This window comes from Culex quinquefasciatus, chromosome 3 (genome assembly GCF_015732765.1).
Source record: "Culex quinquefasciatus strain JHB chromosome 3, VPISU_Cqui_1.0_pri_paternal, whole genome shotgun sequence".
In the NCBI taxonomy this organism is placed as follows: Eukaryota; Metazoa; Arthropoda; class Insecta; order Diptera; family Culicidae; genus Culex; species Culex quinquefasciatus.
Genome location: NC_051863.1, coordinates 33,988,223 through 34,004,147, shown reverse-complemented (window position 1 = coordinate 34,004,147; position 15,925 = coordinate 33,988,223). Strand labels below are relative to the sequence as shown.

General features: G+C 36.1%; 1 protein-coding gene across 10 annotated transcripts in view; it reads left to right on the top strand.

Annotated features, from left to right (window-relative positions):
- LOC6039483 (zinc finger CCCH domain-containing protein 13) overlaps window positions 1-15,925 on the top strand; it is a 215,511-nt gene that overhangs the window by 103,993 nt on the left and 95,593 nt on the right. For 9 of the 10 annotated variants that reach the window (XR_005278191.1, XR_005278194.1, XR_005278190.1 and 6 more), the window contains one exon: window positions 13,262-13,282. The exons of the other annotated variant lie outside the window; for it this stretch is intronic. The gene's annotated coding sequence lies outside the window, so the exon portion shown is untranslated. The remainder of the gene's footprint in view (window positions 1-13,261; window positions 13,283-15,925) is intronic. 10 annotated transcript variants of the gene reach the window in all.

The following is a 15,925-nucleotide window of genomic DNA, read 5'->3' as shown; positions in this document are numbered from 1 at the left end:
CACTGCTTAAGCGATGTGGCAACCGGGCGATACCCATGCAAGGGGGTGTGGCTGCCAATCTCCCGCGTAGTTAAAAAGTCAAAAAAGCAAAAAGACCCGGCCTTTGAGGTTATGCAAAAATCACCCTTTTTTGTAGCTACAAAAAAACATTTTCTTGGCATAACTTTAAAAGTACTTCACTAAACAGAATAAAATTTAATAGGGTCTTAGGGGACCCCAAAACGAACAGAATAATGCGGATCCGGCCAAAATCGGTACAGGCAGTTCTGAGATAATCGTGTGGAAAAAAATCATGTCTACACACATCCCCACAGACATTTGTTCAGAATTGGGTGGGGTGCTGAAAAGTTCTGAGTCGATAGGTATACGTGAAGGTATATCTAGGAGTCGTATTAAAGAGGTTCATTTTTCGAGTGATTTTATAGCCTTGCGTCAGTGAGGTGAGGAAGGCAAGAACAAAAAAAAAACTAGAAAACTGCTTTCAAAATGTGTCAAAAATCATCTCGAATTGAAGATCACTGGATTTTTTTGAATTGTTTGCCCCGGTTTTTGCAAAACATATTAATTGTCCATAAAGTCCAACTTGTGTTTTGAAAAAAAGAGTTTGATTGGATTACTTTAATACTGTGTTTTTTCAGCATAAGTCAGAACAGCAAATATTTGAATTTTGGTTCACAGATCTGCAACTGACTGAATTTTGTAATAATTTGTCTATAGCATGTCAAATGTAACTTTGCTGTCGACTCTACTATTTTTAGGACCAGGCATTTCATGACAATTTTATCAGGAGCAGCAAAACACTGTGGGATGACATTGTGCATCTATGAAACAAATTAACGGGTAATTTCACTGAAACAATATCATACTATTCATTGAAGCATAACATAGATTAAGTTTTAATGGATTCAGCGACTGAAGTCATTATTTTGTCAAAAACTGGGCACTCCTGAAGAGAATTCATGTTTGTTTTCATCGGTAAGAAAAAAGTTTTCAAAATTTATGGATTTCATGGGTCAATATTTTTATTATTGAACTACTATTTAAAATAATCAAGCAAAACAATGTAAATGGGACAGTGTTTTTTTTTGTAAGCAGTATATCCTGTTCATGTTAAATGTAAACATTCGCTATCGTTATCAGGATAGATTGCTTGTTTCCAAATCCACTGTGATCCATTTACATTGTTTTGCTTGGTATGTATTTAAAAATACTGAAAAACTTATCTACTGTACCAAAAACCAAAAACAAACACCTCATCAATCTGAACAAATGTTGTGAATTTCAGCCAAGATCGCAAAGTGTGTTGCTAGTTTCGCTCGAAATTCCTGATATTCTTTCGATTGCTCTTTTTATTAACGGAGATATAAATATCTTCCAAAATATTTTTTTTTAACATGAATTTAAATTTGCAATGTAACAAAATATATTTTTCGGCATATTCCACTGTTTTTAAGTTAAAGCTGTCGAAATAATTACACTCCGATATATTAGCACTGGCTGTACCGATTTTTGCCGGGTTGGTGTCATTCGGCCCGTCTTGAGGTTTCATAAGTTAAGCACTTCAAAAGTCATGGTATAAAACGTGTGGTTCTTGAAGGAAACCCCGTCATGTTATATTTTTGAAAGACCTTTCCGATGAGCTTCCGCTTCGTAAGCGGTAGATCGGAGTTCAAATCCCGGCTCGGACCAACACAACTGGTGATCTTTTCCCTTCTGGAATCGATTGCTTAGTAAAGGGAAGGTAGTGTATCGTCACAAACTGGACCTTATCACGACACCTTAGGGAGGCGACCTATGGAATGTTAACATTAACCTTAACATGTTAACATTAAGTTGAGAATGAAACTGCCACTGAATCCGCTTTGTAAATGCCGGCCCCGATACTCTTCAAGGGTGTTCCCCTCAGGAACTGGGAAAGATTTACTTTTTTTCCGATGAGGCGTAAACTTTAAAGATCTAAAAACTCTATCAAAAGTTTTTAGCACTTGTTTATCAAGTGTAATAATATTTTTTTTGCAATTCCGTCGTGAAACTACTGACTTTTCCTGTCATTCTTGAACGACGAAATAGCCTACTTTTCTGTACTAAAAATAACAGAATCAATAGCAACACTTTTCAAAATAAATGCTGAAAAGTTCTACTTTTCAGCACTCAAATGGGTGCTGAAAAGTTGAACTTTTCAGCACTTGTTTCGAAAAGTAACACTTTTCACCATTTTTTGATTTAAACGATTTATTGAAAAAATACATGAAAATTTGACATAAAATTTCACTCAGTGTGTGTTTTTTGGAATTGCAAAAAATGTTGTATGGAACTCGTTGCAAAACTTGATTTTTTCAGCACTCTTCGTATTTATCCAACTCGGTGAACCTCGTTGGATAAATGTACGACTCGTGCTGAAAAAATCCTCTTTTTGCAACTTGTTGCATAAACTACTATTTCGTAGCTCGAACAAGATATTTTGATGCCAAGATTCATCGGGCAATTCTGCGTTGGATTGGTTATCGAAAGACATTTTCGATGTGTAAAAAAGATTGAAGAGCTGGCAACCCTGTAAAAAGTTATACGCACTTTTGTGTTAATTACAGCTTGGACTCGAGGCCTCGGAAAAATTTCACTTCGGATAATCGATAATTTTTGTCGTTGTCTTTTTCGTTGACCCCAACACTGCTCTAAAGTGCTTTAGAATGTTTAAATCCAAGATGGCTACCAAATGGTGGATATCAACCATCCAAATTTTACTAAATGAGATAGCAGAACTAAAATTTTTATTTATACATGCAAGTAAATTGAAAAAAAGATGTTTTTGTTCGTATCTATTATCCGAACCATCGGATAATTGGGTCTGGACAAACTTTTTCGAAGCCAGATCTCAAATATTTGGATGAAATTTTTTTCCGGACCCATCATGTGACTTGACGTTGGCCACCTATCCGATAAATCATGAATTTTGAAAATCTGTAAACTGTTTTTAAAAGTATGAGTTTTTGAAGCTCAAATGTTGCTATTTCGAATTCAATTACCATATGAATTTTTGAATTTGAAGAAGGCCCCAATCATGTAGAGGTGGTCTGAGTTAAGTTTTTTTTAATTGTGTATATGTGTGTCCCTTTCTGAAAATGTTTTGTAACATAGCTGAAGAAAAAAACTCTTGAATTGCCGTTTTTGAACTTTGCAAATTACTAAAATTGTGGAACATGAAGTTTAGTTTTTTTTGTACGTATCTTATTCAACTTTGCATTCCTTATGTTTTTTTATTTTTGACTTTTTTTAAACAAAGTTTAAATGTTTTTAAAATAAAGTTTCGAGTTGAAAATTTAAAAATAATTTTGTTGTGTCATTAATTGTACATAAATTTTAAATCGAACTCTTTATTCATAACTGTGAGCAAATCTTCAAGTTGAAACCCTCTATTTCAAAGAGGCCTCAAAACCAATCTTCCCGGTCGCCGATAGGACCCAACTAAAACAACCGGCTTCGCATCGTTTCGCCGACGACGCCGCCGCCACCGTATAGGATAGAAGACAAAGTGACTGTTTCCATGTTTTGCCCCGGTCTCATCGCGTGGGTCTTATGGATTTGCTGCTCCAATGATCTTCACTTCTTTCTCTGTTCTGCTACAGTGGCGACCTATAGGCTCCAGCAGTGGAGCCCGTTTAGATTAGATATAGTGCCCGGGTGAGGGGTATTAAATATATTCACTTTCCTTTTCAATGATCTCCATTCCGGCTTTGTGTGTGTGTGTGTTTTATGTTTATGTCTGTGCTTTTTTTCCGGCAGCTTTTATGCATCTTCTTGTCTTCATCACCTTCTCATCACCATTTACTTCAATGTTATTCTTCGTTCGTTGTCGGCGCGGCAAAATTATCTTTTTTCAAGAAGAAAAGAGTTTAATCTTTTGACCTTCTCAAATTCACTCTTACCACGCGCGTGAGCGAATTAATCTATTTATACTTGTGTGCGTGTGAGTGAGTCAGTTGCATTCATATGAGGAACCTTATTCGTCTCTCTCTTTTTATTTCGTTTAGAAAGCTTTTTTGCTGCTCACTTTTCGAATACAACACTCGCTCACTCTCAGTCTTCTTGGGTAAATCAATACCGATCGGATCATTATCGGGTTGAGCTCCGGTTTTAATTAGATTAAAATCAGCTTGTTACTCGACTCGCTGTGTGTGTGTTCTGGCCGGCGGCATTGACGAAGGTGTGTGGGCTTTTTTTGCGGATGTTGTGCTTGTGTATGAGAGCTTTTTTTTTTGAGTAGCGAAATCGATACCCTCGAGGTTACGGTTCCACAAGGGGTTTCGACCGGATCAGATTTGTTGGATTAGGATGGTTGAGTTTTGGGCGTTAATTTCGGATCGGATTGGTTTGGGAATGTTTTATTGCTCGTTGGACGCTTAATTTAGTATCAATATTAGTGCTTGTAAATTTGATGCAGTTAGGTTTAACGATGCGCCGAAAATGGAGATTTATTAGTGAAAGAGCTTGCTCGTGACGCAGAGTCGTCCATAAGTTTTTTGTTAAATTAGTAGCAAACCAACAATTTCTCTTCAATACGATAAACCAAACAACTTAAAAATCATTACGACTACTTAAGTCCCATTTCCCACCTTTGATGCCCGTTGATCCGCGTAAACCCGACAACTCCACACAAATCCACCGCCGACATGACTGCCACCGCTGAGAGATTGGCAGCCTATCGACTTGACCGCCAGACTCAGCGTCCATCAAACACCCGTCGGCACTCTTCACATTGACCATGCCGAGAGCCGTTGTCGGTTTGATGGGTACTCGACACGTGTAATGTAATGCATGTATGCACGGGTATGTAAAGTTGCGTAAAATTGAAAGTGAAATTCTTATCGCACCTCCATCGGCTGGTTGAACTTCAGTCTCCTGCTCAACGCCGGGTGTCCGGTGTCCGGAACATTATCTAATCCCTCGTCGATGATCGCCGGCCTTTCTAATTTCGCAATATCCCGCGTTCACACCTCGCCTCTCGAAGGGAGGAGCTGCACTTGTACCACCAGGTTGGCAGACAGCTACTGACGATGATTTGCGCATCAGGTTTGCAAATTAGGTGCCACTTGGAGTCGTGTCAGCCGGGACCGTGGTGTAGGGGTAAGCGTGGTTGCCTCTCACCCAGTCGGCCTGGGTTCGATCCCAGAAGGTCCCGGTGGCAAATTTTGAGACGAGATTTGTCTGATCACGCCTTCCGTCGGATGGGGAAGTAAATGTTGGCCCCGGACTAACTAAAAAAAGGTTAGCTCAGTCCAGGTGTAGGAGTCGTCTCCCTGGGTCCTGCTTCGGTGAATTCGCTGGTAGGCAGTTGGACTCACAATCCAAAGGTCGTCAGTTAGAATCCCGGGGTGGATGGAAGCTAAGGTGTAAAAAGAGGTTTGCAATTGCCTCAACAATTAAGCCTTCGGACACCTAGTTTCGAGTAGGAATCTCGCAATCGAGAACGCCAAGGCAAAGCTGTAGAGCGAATAATTTGATTTGATTTTTTGGAGTCGTGTCGCGGCGTTGCTAATCTAAGGCCGCCGTTGGCGCTTCCTTGATTGCAGTGACTTGTTTAGTCGTGTTGAGAGGCTGTGAGTTGCCCAGCCTGGACCGGTTATTGAGGAAGATTCAATGTTTCAGGTTTTGCATCGGTATCAGTTTGTCGAACAGTATCAACTTTCATAAAGAAAAAAATCCTTGAATTAATCTTGTTTCCAATTAAAATATACTGATTTTTTTTGTTTAAAATTCATCAAAGGATTTTCTAAAACCTTGATCAAGATAACAAATCTTTCTACACCCAAACAAAGAAATAATGTCAACCAATGTTACTGTCATATTCTGACACTCAATGACAGTTGCGGTGCCACCAAAGGTTATTGTCCGTTTGTTTCAAAGGTACACGCCGCGCGGCATTTCAGAATGTGCCGTATACATTGTTGCCAGCGATTTTCTGCACTTTTTGTGCAATTAAAAACATACCTGTCAACATTGCCAGGCGATTCAAAGAAGAAGATCAATAAAAACAAAACGTGCAGTATGGGATTTGACAGCAAGCATTTGCTGAAAGTGCGGCGCGTCGTTCCGAGGCTGGTTTGCCACGTGTTTTTTTCGGGAATACGCGCAATATCCAATCCCTGGTCACACTTACAATTGGGTAGTTTGCGTGTATGTTCCACCACCTCACCAATACAGCTTTACTGTGCGTGAGTAAATGAAGAAAGAAAGAGAGGAAAAGGGAAGAGGATCACTGCGTTCTGCCACTCTACTGTCATAAAGCGTTTGTGGTGCATGGGTAACGTCATGATTCGAAATCCGAACACTTAGTAGCATATCATTTTTGTTATAGCTGGCAAAAAATCATGCAATAAGTTGGAAATGTAGAAATATCATCAGGATATAGTATAAACAGTCAGTTTCAAGAAAATCCATGCAAAATATGTCTTTTCTATCAATTTTTCGTCAAAATTTTAAAATTAAAATGACTTGTTGTGCTTCGAATCCCGGACACTGATAAAAGCTGATTCGAAATCCGGACACTTTTGCTTCGAATTCCGGACACTCGATTTTACTTATGAATCGCACAAATTTGGACTGAAATTTTAGTGAATGGCATTCTTTAGGTCTCAAATAAGCTGTTAACATCAAAACAATCGATAGTTTATATACAAATTTGCTAGAATTCAAGGAAATCATAAACATAAATTTCTGCTTTGCCTTCCCGGTGCTTCGGACGCCTATGAAATATTTCAGTTGAAATGTTTCACATTTTTGGTAAACTTATAATTTTATTTTATTTAATTGTTTTGGCATTAACTACAGCGTTCAAACAAACTTTAAATAAAAGTTGATGTTAGAATTCATCAAATAACACAGTTTTGACATTCATAATGCGAACTTATTTCCAAATAATTGATAAAACAAGATGAAGTGTCCGGGTTTCGAAGCGTCCGGGAATTCGAATCATGACGTTATAGAGATAGCCTCTCATGCGAAGAGCTATGGTTCGATTCTTGATTCCAGTTAAACTTCATCGAGGTTTATGACATGATTTGTTCATGGATCCTTTTAATTCTTTTACGAGGTTTTAAATATGGAGTAGTTTCAAATTCTGTCAGATTCCGTTGTAAGAGCATTATCTTCTGATATCCGTGGACAGGACGTTTATCAAAGTTGTAAGAGGGTTTGGGTGTAAACATTATCAGTAAAATAAAATTGTTATATGCATAATCAAGTGTTTGATGCCTGAGTACAATTTCGATTATCTTTTCCAGAAAATCACCATAAACGCCACAATCAAGAAAGCATAACAATCTCTCTTCCAATTTAAACATAATTCATTCAAAAAGCTACGACCTTCCAGCTCCAATATCCCAACCCAAAAGGACTATCTTCTAGAAGAGAAGAAAAATTGGCAAATATCTTTTACATTTGATCAGCATCTCAATGTCTCTCGTTCGCCCGATTACGGATTTCTCCCAAGAAATGGAAAAACTTTCCTTCATAGTTCCGCACGTTCTGTGCCATTTCAAGCTGCCTGGTCTTGCCAGCCCGGTGGAAAATGGAGGAAAAAAAACTTTACCCGGCTGTGGCGTTCTCCATTCATCTTGCTCGCTGGTGTGTGAATCCCCAAGATTGTCCCTTTTTTCGTCGTCCTCAGACGGGGTTCCTCAGACATTCAGGATGACAGGATCCAGTCGAAGGAGGGGGCAAAACTTTTTGATTGGGTCCAGCCAAAGCCAAATGGCATTGCAAACACGACACAGCGGCAGTGGTGGTGCCAGCTTGTCTGAGTTTTTTTTTTTGTTAGAAGGGCATGGGAGGAGTAGGTTTTAAGGCTTGAACAGCATGTATGGCTTCGGAAATCGACCCGTTCTCCAAAACCTTAGCCGGGAGGAACGATGGACGACGCATGGATATGGTGTCCAGACATTGTTTCTCAATCAGGCACCTATTATTATCGTTTCTGTAGTGGGGGTGTGGAAATTTGCTTGACCGTGAAGAAGTGGGCAAAGCTAGGCATGTCTACTGTACTTTTAGAAGGAGTAACTTTGCTTTTGGGTTTGAAATGGAAACTTAAAATTTGAAATGTCTTGCATCACATTAATTTGTTAGCTAAAAATGATGCTCATTTTCCTTGAGAAAAACTAAAACAAAAATTCGAGGCCTCTTAAATTCCATAAATATTGCACAATTAAATGCATTCTGTCAATAAATTTCCTAGAACTTATTTTATTTGTTTCCCTATTTGAATGGACCTAATTGTTGAAAGCTTTTAAAATGTATGTTTGCTTTTTTTAATAATTTGTTTTGCTTGATATGCTTTTGCAATAATAAGATAATATTGAGGAGTTTTTTTTTATATTCATTTTTTTATTGAATTTCTCTGGTAATCAGAAGGTCATTTTCACTTCTCTTTTGTTATGTTATTCTTGAGCAGTTCTCTACGAAATTGATCTTTTTTAATTTTTGTGTTTTTAATCCGGCTAAAACTGTTATGATGCCTTCGGTATGCCCAAAGAAGCCATTTTGCATCATTAGTTTGTCCATATAATTGTCCATACAAATTTGGCAGCTGCCCATACAAAAATGCTAAACATTCAATATTACACTCTTTTAAAATGTAAGTATTGATTATTTTTTTTTTAAATATTGTTTTCAAAATGATTGGAAAATTTCACGATTGTTTCATGTTTTAATATTGTAAACCGAACCATTAGTTGCTGAGATATCGACATTAGAAAAAGGTGGATTTTTTAGGTGAGACTTAAAAAACCTCAACTTTCTTGTTTTAACCTTTGCATGGCAATATCTCAGCAACTAAGGGTCGTATCAAGTTTTTTTTTCAAAATTAGGCAAACATGGACACTAATTTTAAAACATGAATAACTGCGACTATTTTCAAAAAAGCTACCTGAAAATGGTTATAACTTGAAAACGGTGCACTTTATCAAAATTTTACAGAGAACTTTTTGATTGCAAATTCAATTTTACATCGAAAAATGAAGTTGAAAAAATTTTGCAACCAACATTTCGATTTTTTGGAAAAATCTGTATTGATTAAAAAATTCATAACACGGTGATAGATTTTTTGCCCGTTCTGGAAATTTTCCCAAAAAGTTGGCATTTGATGTCCCCTAAAACATATCAGAAAATAAAAAAAAATTGTTTTTTTTTTGCAAACCAAGCTACGCATTCGCATGGAGATGGTGATCTTAGCGGGTTTCAGACTGGATTTCGCCATGTATATGTGATGGTTGTCTTGCCCAGGTTGCTTAGAAATGGATTAAAAGGAATTTAATGTTAATCAAGTTGTAGTGACAAAAAGCTATTTTTTTTTGAAATTTAATGTACTTTTTTAATCTGCTATATCTAAGCGAGGTCTTTTTTCATTTGGAACAAAAGTGCAGGATTATTTTTTAGTGTGTACTAATGTTCTACAAAGTAGTAAAACAGACAAAAACAAAAAAAATGATGTTTAATCATAAGGGCGTTGCATGTATTCTTCATGAGTTATCAGAATTTTTTAAGAAAGTTTTAGAAAAAGTGACGATTTTTTGAGAATTTTTGAGCAGGTTTTCGTAGTTTTGACCCCAGAAACGTTTGAAAGTATTTTTTATTATTATTTTAAAGTTCAGCCAATTTAGTAGAAAAGTGCTGTAAAATTATCATATGAACTCAAAATATGGTCAAAATTGATATTTTGAGACTTTGGCTCAATTCTGAGGCCAGATTCAGATTCAGCGGGAAAAATAACATAGATAAACATATAGTTGGACAATTTTCAAATTTCGTTAAGGTGGTCCATACACTTCTTCATAGAAAAGAAGACATTTTCAAATGAGTAAAAAAATACCTCTAGGATTCTTTCAGCGTTTGTTGTGCTCTTTTTGACGCTTAAAATTTGGCCAGTGCTTTTTCGAGATATTTGCATTTTCATCTTTAAAATGGCTGTAATTTTTGACCCTTTAGTCTATAATGTCTTGTCATAAATTTAAAATGAAAATGCCTCCAACATCACTTTTCTCTAAAACTTAACCCTAAATTAAAATGTTTTTTTTTTTTTATGGTTTGCTTAAATGCTTTCTCAAAATTTGGTCGTAGAAGGCGTAGATGACGAAATAACATGTTATGTGTCTTGGACAAAATTGCTTAGTAAGCCCAACAACTTTTTAGAAGATGAAAAAAAATCCAAATAATATTCCGAAAAGTCATATTTTCAAAAACACCCCAATCGTGAACCACTTTAATTTTTCAACAAATCTTCTAAGACACCAAAGCTCCAAAACTTCACATTTTTTTCGGAAAATCAATTTTCCACTTTATTTTGCGATCTGGACTAGGTATTAGAAAAAGTTTTTTTTACAATTATTTTTAAATCGAAGCCCGCTTAAATGCAGTATTGGTTTGTAGAGACTTAATGAGTGTTTTTTCGATGAAAAGCATTGTTAATTCCTTTTTAAACTAAATTGAAGATTTTTTTAGCTTGATAAATTGTTGAATATCAATTTACAAAGTTATGAAAAAATAATACCTACGATTTCAAGTTAAATTTCAAATAACTTATTTTTTTTAGTTATTTTAATGACCTCAAAAGAGATTTCAAAATTATTCAAGTGCTTTACTGATCTACATGAAAGTAACGTTTCAATTGAAATTTAAGTATTGGATACTTAAAAAAGATTAATTAAACTATGATGATTTATCACAAAATCATTCTAATCAAGTTGTGAAATTTTGCTCGAAATCACCCACTTTCGCGGTAAAATATCAGCTTAGAACGAGCAAATTCGACGTTCGAAAGTGGCAAGCAAAAATCAATAAGCAATTATAGTGCACAGGGCCTCACACATACTTAGCAGTCGTTTGGTGAGTGGTGTTCGTACTTCGGAAAGTTATTCCTACACAAAACTATCATATTCGAGTTATTCGAGAGCATAGAAAATGAACACCGATAGAAACATAAAATTGCCTGCTTCTGCAGTTGGTGGCATTTGCTGGCTTGCTGATTGAATTTGGTGAGATCGAGGGATGGAAATTCTTTAATCAGTTTGTGGTTTTGCTACGAAATTGGCATCGATTGTGGGTGGGAATTGTTCGGGAGCAATCGAAAAGTTTGAATGGGGTGTTTGCACAACATTTTCCTTTATGGCACTTGAATTTCGTGAAATAAAAGTTTTAATTGGTATTGTTTTTCGTGTGAATTTTATTATTATCATTTTGAAAAGTATAGAATAAATTCAATTTCGTCAAATTGTTGCATAATTTAATAAAAACATTGTAGATTGACCAATCGCTTAAGAGTTGATTAACTATAGACAAAAAAAAAAACAATATTCGCGAAGTCATCAGCTCAAATTAGAAGGTGCGGCCCGGTACGTCAAACGTTATTCATTCAAGCCGATCCACACAACACCTTCTTAAAAGCAGCGAAACCAGTGGGAGGTAATCGGTGCAATTGTTCTCCCCTTCAGAACCCTCAAAGGGGCGGCATTCAGGTGTGCAGACCTGGACCCGTTCCACCGCCTCGGAACCAGTTGGCGGTATAAAAATAATAATTTCTCGCTCGAAAGCGTAATTGGATAAATTATTCCACGATAAACGGTCCACTGTGGCCGGCTTCTTGACTTGGAGAAGAAGATACGTCAGAAGCCACAGAAGGTTTAATTCATATCACCTGAAGTAGAGAGACGCTACGGTACGGCGGTGTCATAAAGCTTAACCTTCGGGGTTTTCTTCTGACGTTGACTTATCTAGCTCGTACCGCCGTCCTTGGGCACAACTTTCTCCCGAAAGACGGTGTGGAGATGTCTTAGACGTCTCGGTAGGTAGGGTGTCCAAATTTTAACTTTGAGAATTATTTCTCAAGAATGACTTCCTGGTGACCGAGCCACGTAGCCCAGTGGTAACGTTTCCACCTCGTAAGCGGTAGATCGGGGTTCAAATCCCGGCTCGGACCAACACAACTGACGATCTTTTCCTTCTGGAATCGATTGCTTAGTAAAGGGAAGGTAGTGTATCGTCACAAACTGGACCTTATCACGACACCTTAGGAAGACATCCTATGGAATGTTAACATTAGCTTTAACATGTTAACATTAAGTTGATTAATAAACTGTCACTGAATCCTTTTGTAAATGCCGGCCCCGATACTCTTCACGGGTGTTCCCCTCAGGAACAGGGAAAGATTTACTTACTATTTTAATGACTTCCTGGACAACTTTTTACCAATTTTGTGTTAGTTAAACTTCTTCGGTCACCCTATCAACCTGAACCGCCAGAGCTTTGCACCTTTTCCTCCCACAGGGGATAACTCCCGGTTTGGATATGAATTTCAAATGACACGCTCCAAGAACAGGTCCTGCACCTTCTTTCGGCATACCAAACGACCGTGCCGTAAGCTACCGTGGCATTTCTTGCTCGCTAATCAGAACGAGAACAACCCTCTCTTTTCCCCCCACTATGAGCAATTAGTTGGTATTCTACGCCGCCAAGTAGTTCCAAGTCGTTGCTGGCGATGGAATGAAGTTTGTAAAGTGTATGTAAAACGGACAACTTACACCGAACGTGAGCAGCATTCGTTTTAAAATCGAAAGTGTGTTCCCGGCCGCGGAGGGGTCCTTCGTGCATTGTGGTGGAATGACAATTACCATCAGAACACGTCCAATTACGTCAAACTCTTTCTCCACACCGCTGGCGTGGCCAGAAACCGTAGATGAGTGGCGTGGGTGACACGCTGCAGCACCTGTCGCGATCTACGCTGTAATGATACGGTAGGACACCTTCGCTTGCCGGGTGGGTACACTCAGTTGCAGAAAAAAGATTAAAAAATACAGTTGGAGCACTTTTAAAACAAAATTTTAGATTTTTATGGCATTGAGTGTACCCGGTAGTGGCAGCACTAGGTGCAACCATCCGCCGCGTGAAGCTGTCGTCAAACTCCATAATTACATCAAGTACGGCGAAGGCGTCTTCTACGGATGCACGGTACTTGTCGGGGTCTGTCATGATGGCCTGAGGTGTGACCTACGCCGCCACCACGCCATCAACGGTGGAAGATGAGAACACTGATGGTTGATGGAACTGATGACAACACCTAGAAGTCTGGCCTGAGCTTGAAATAGCGCGAAAAATTGATGGAAAAAAGTGTACAAAATGGATTCATTGAATATTTTCTAAGTGTGATAATTTTATTTACAGAAAACTAAAAAATATCTCTTTAAACAAGTCTAACTTTACATTTCGTTTTCTTTTTCAGATTTGCAACACAACTGATAAGGTGAGCTTTGTTATTAAAATTGTCATTAAAATTTAATAAATAACAATTTTGAAAAATCCTTTTTTTCTATTCTTCATTGTTGACCTATTTATGAATTTAAATATGGTCATAAGTCATTTTATAACAACAAATAAAATCAAATGCAAAGTATCCTAATACCAGCAGCTGTCAGACCGTCAAACCTTGAGGCTCAAGAAATGAGAGGTCGATAAGTAACATCGTCGTGATGCTAACTTGTCACACGTCGATTTTGGACCAAATTGAGTTGAGATCGCCATTTTGTGCAGCTCATAATGCCTCAACTTTTTGGCTTTTAAAGATTCCCAACATTATATTTAATCCTAAGGTATTCAATGAAAATCATTTTCGCAGTGTTTCTCAACCGGTGAATTTCTCGGGGGGATGAGGATGCAATAGAAATCTAATATCTTCAAAAAAAAAAAATGTAAATGAAAAAGCAATTGTTTTTTTTTGTCATCTTTAAAAGTGTATGATCAACCAAAAAACTCAAATGTTGATAGGGGAAATATACCCATTTTAATCACACTAAGCCGTTCGACCAATTCTCACCACTTTTGCCGTTTTCCGCTATCAAATCAACATATATAGATGTATCAACAATGATGAGTTGCTTGCTCACTTTTATTTGAGCTATTTATTACTTAGGAACAGTCAAAAACACTTTATTTAACCTGAGATTCATGAACAAAGTGCTGTTAGGCCGATAATAGAAATAGGCTGAGAAAGGGTATAGTTCCCCTATTTGTTTTGATTTCAGTTGAAAAAAATAAAGATTTTGAAATATTTTTCGAGTGTATTTCCCTAATTTTCACATGAGCAGTTTATTTTAAAAAAATAATTTGAATATAAATTTTAACAAACAAAAAAAAACAAACAAACAAACAACAAACAAACCGAGCAATATTTCCAAATACTGCCTCTTAAATTCTGTGAGTTTCTTAGTTTATTTTTGTTTTCAATTACAAAAATTACAGTTTTCCAATTTGCTTATACTGCTGATTTAAAATTGTTGAAAAGGTTATATAAATATTTTTTCATATTTTCAATTTTGTTGGATAATGAGAAGTGATTTAGCTCTTTGAAAATAAAAAAAAAAATATTGTAAATTTCAGTGAGTTTTTGAGAACATTGAAAATTTCTGAGAGGCTTTGCGGAAAATAAAATTGTTGGCCAGTAAAAATTATATGAAATAAAATTCAGAGTTTTTGCTTTTTTCAAACACTATTTTTATTTGAAAAAGTTGTACACTATGCTTTTGAAAATAAAATATATTTAGTAATATTTTTTAGTTGGCATTTAACTCGCTCAGATTTATTTCCTTGAGTTAATAATTTAATAACTCTTGTTATGAAAACTTCATTCTTTTAGTACATTTTTATTGTGCAATGATACCAATAAGTTCAACTGGGGTGAAGGGGGGAAAAAAATCTTGCAAGTTTGCTAAGGGGGGAGTGGAACGAAAAAGATTGAGAATCACTGCTTTAGATACTGCTTCAAAAAAGAGTATTATTAAAATTTAAGTGCTTATAACTTTTGATGGGTTTGTCAAATTCGACTTCAAATCGTCTATAATTTTCACTTAAGTACTCAGGACTTTGGATAGGGTTGTCAGTAGAGCTGGGACTTCGGATATCCGCAGCATTGATAATTTAATTCACATAAAGGCGAAACAAACTAATTTTACAAGTATTCAAAATACCTTTAATTTTGTGTGACACGATTTATGGTCGAATACTATTATCCAAAAAAACTATCCGATCCGTTTATTTTTACTCTTAAATATATTTTGGGTTCATCAAATATGTTTAACCAAATAATTTTTAGTTCTGATACGATTTTCGTAAATCTCTTTTGATTTGGTTTGATTGAAAAGATGATATCTGATTTTATATAAAAAAAATGTAAATTATCCGGATATCCGAAGTCCCAGCTCTAGTTGTCAGGCCTTCTATTTTTTGCTTCTTCAGAAAGGTCTTTTGAAAATCTTTCTTTGGTGAATGAATTAAGCTCCAATTTACTTTTCTACCTTAAAGTCGACTTTAAAACACTTCACCATTTTCGATTTGTAGTGAGAAAAATCGGCAACGTTTATGGACAAATTTTGTTTGGCTTATTTTTTTTGAAAAAAAAAAATCAAATAATATCACATCAATTTTTATAACGTTATCTGTTTATTGCTTTTTTTAATGTCCTTAATCAGATTAAAAAAAAACATTATTTTTTCTCTTTTTTTTTTTGTTACGCGTTAGATTGCTGTATTCTTATGAACAATGAGATTTTTAAGTGTTACTCATTTTAACAAAGTATAACATTTTATGCGTTTCTTTTTCGGTCTCTTTTTCTTAATAATGTTATTTTTTCGTCATTGGTTATGACAAATTTATTGACAGCAATAGTATTAACTTGAACATATATATACGAAACATAGCTGAAAAGAACACTAAAACTCTTTAATTAATTTAATGTAAACAAATTATAACTAGATTATTCACATAAAAACTGGATTGATTTATTTCAATGACATAAATACAAATGGAAATAATAACCTTATCTCTTTGAAAACAAAATGTCTTGATATCAAAGTCGTAATTGCAAATAAAATTGATTAGAAAATCTACCAAC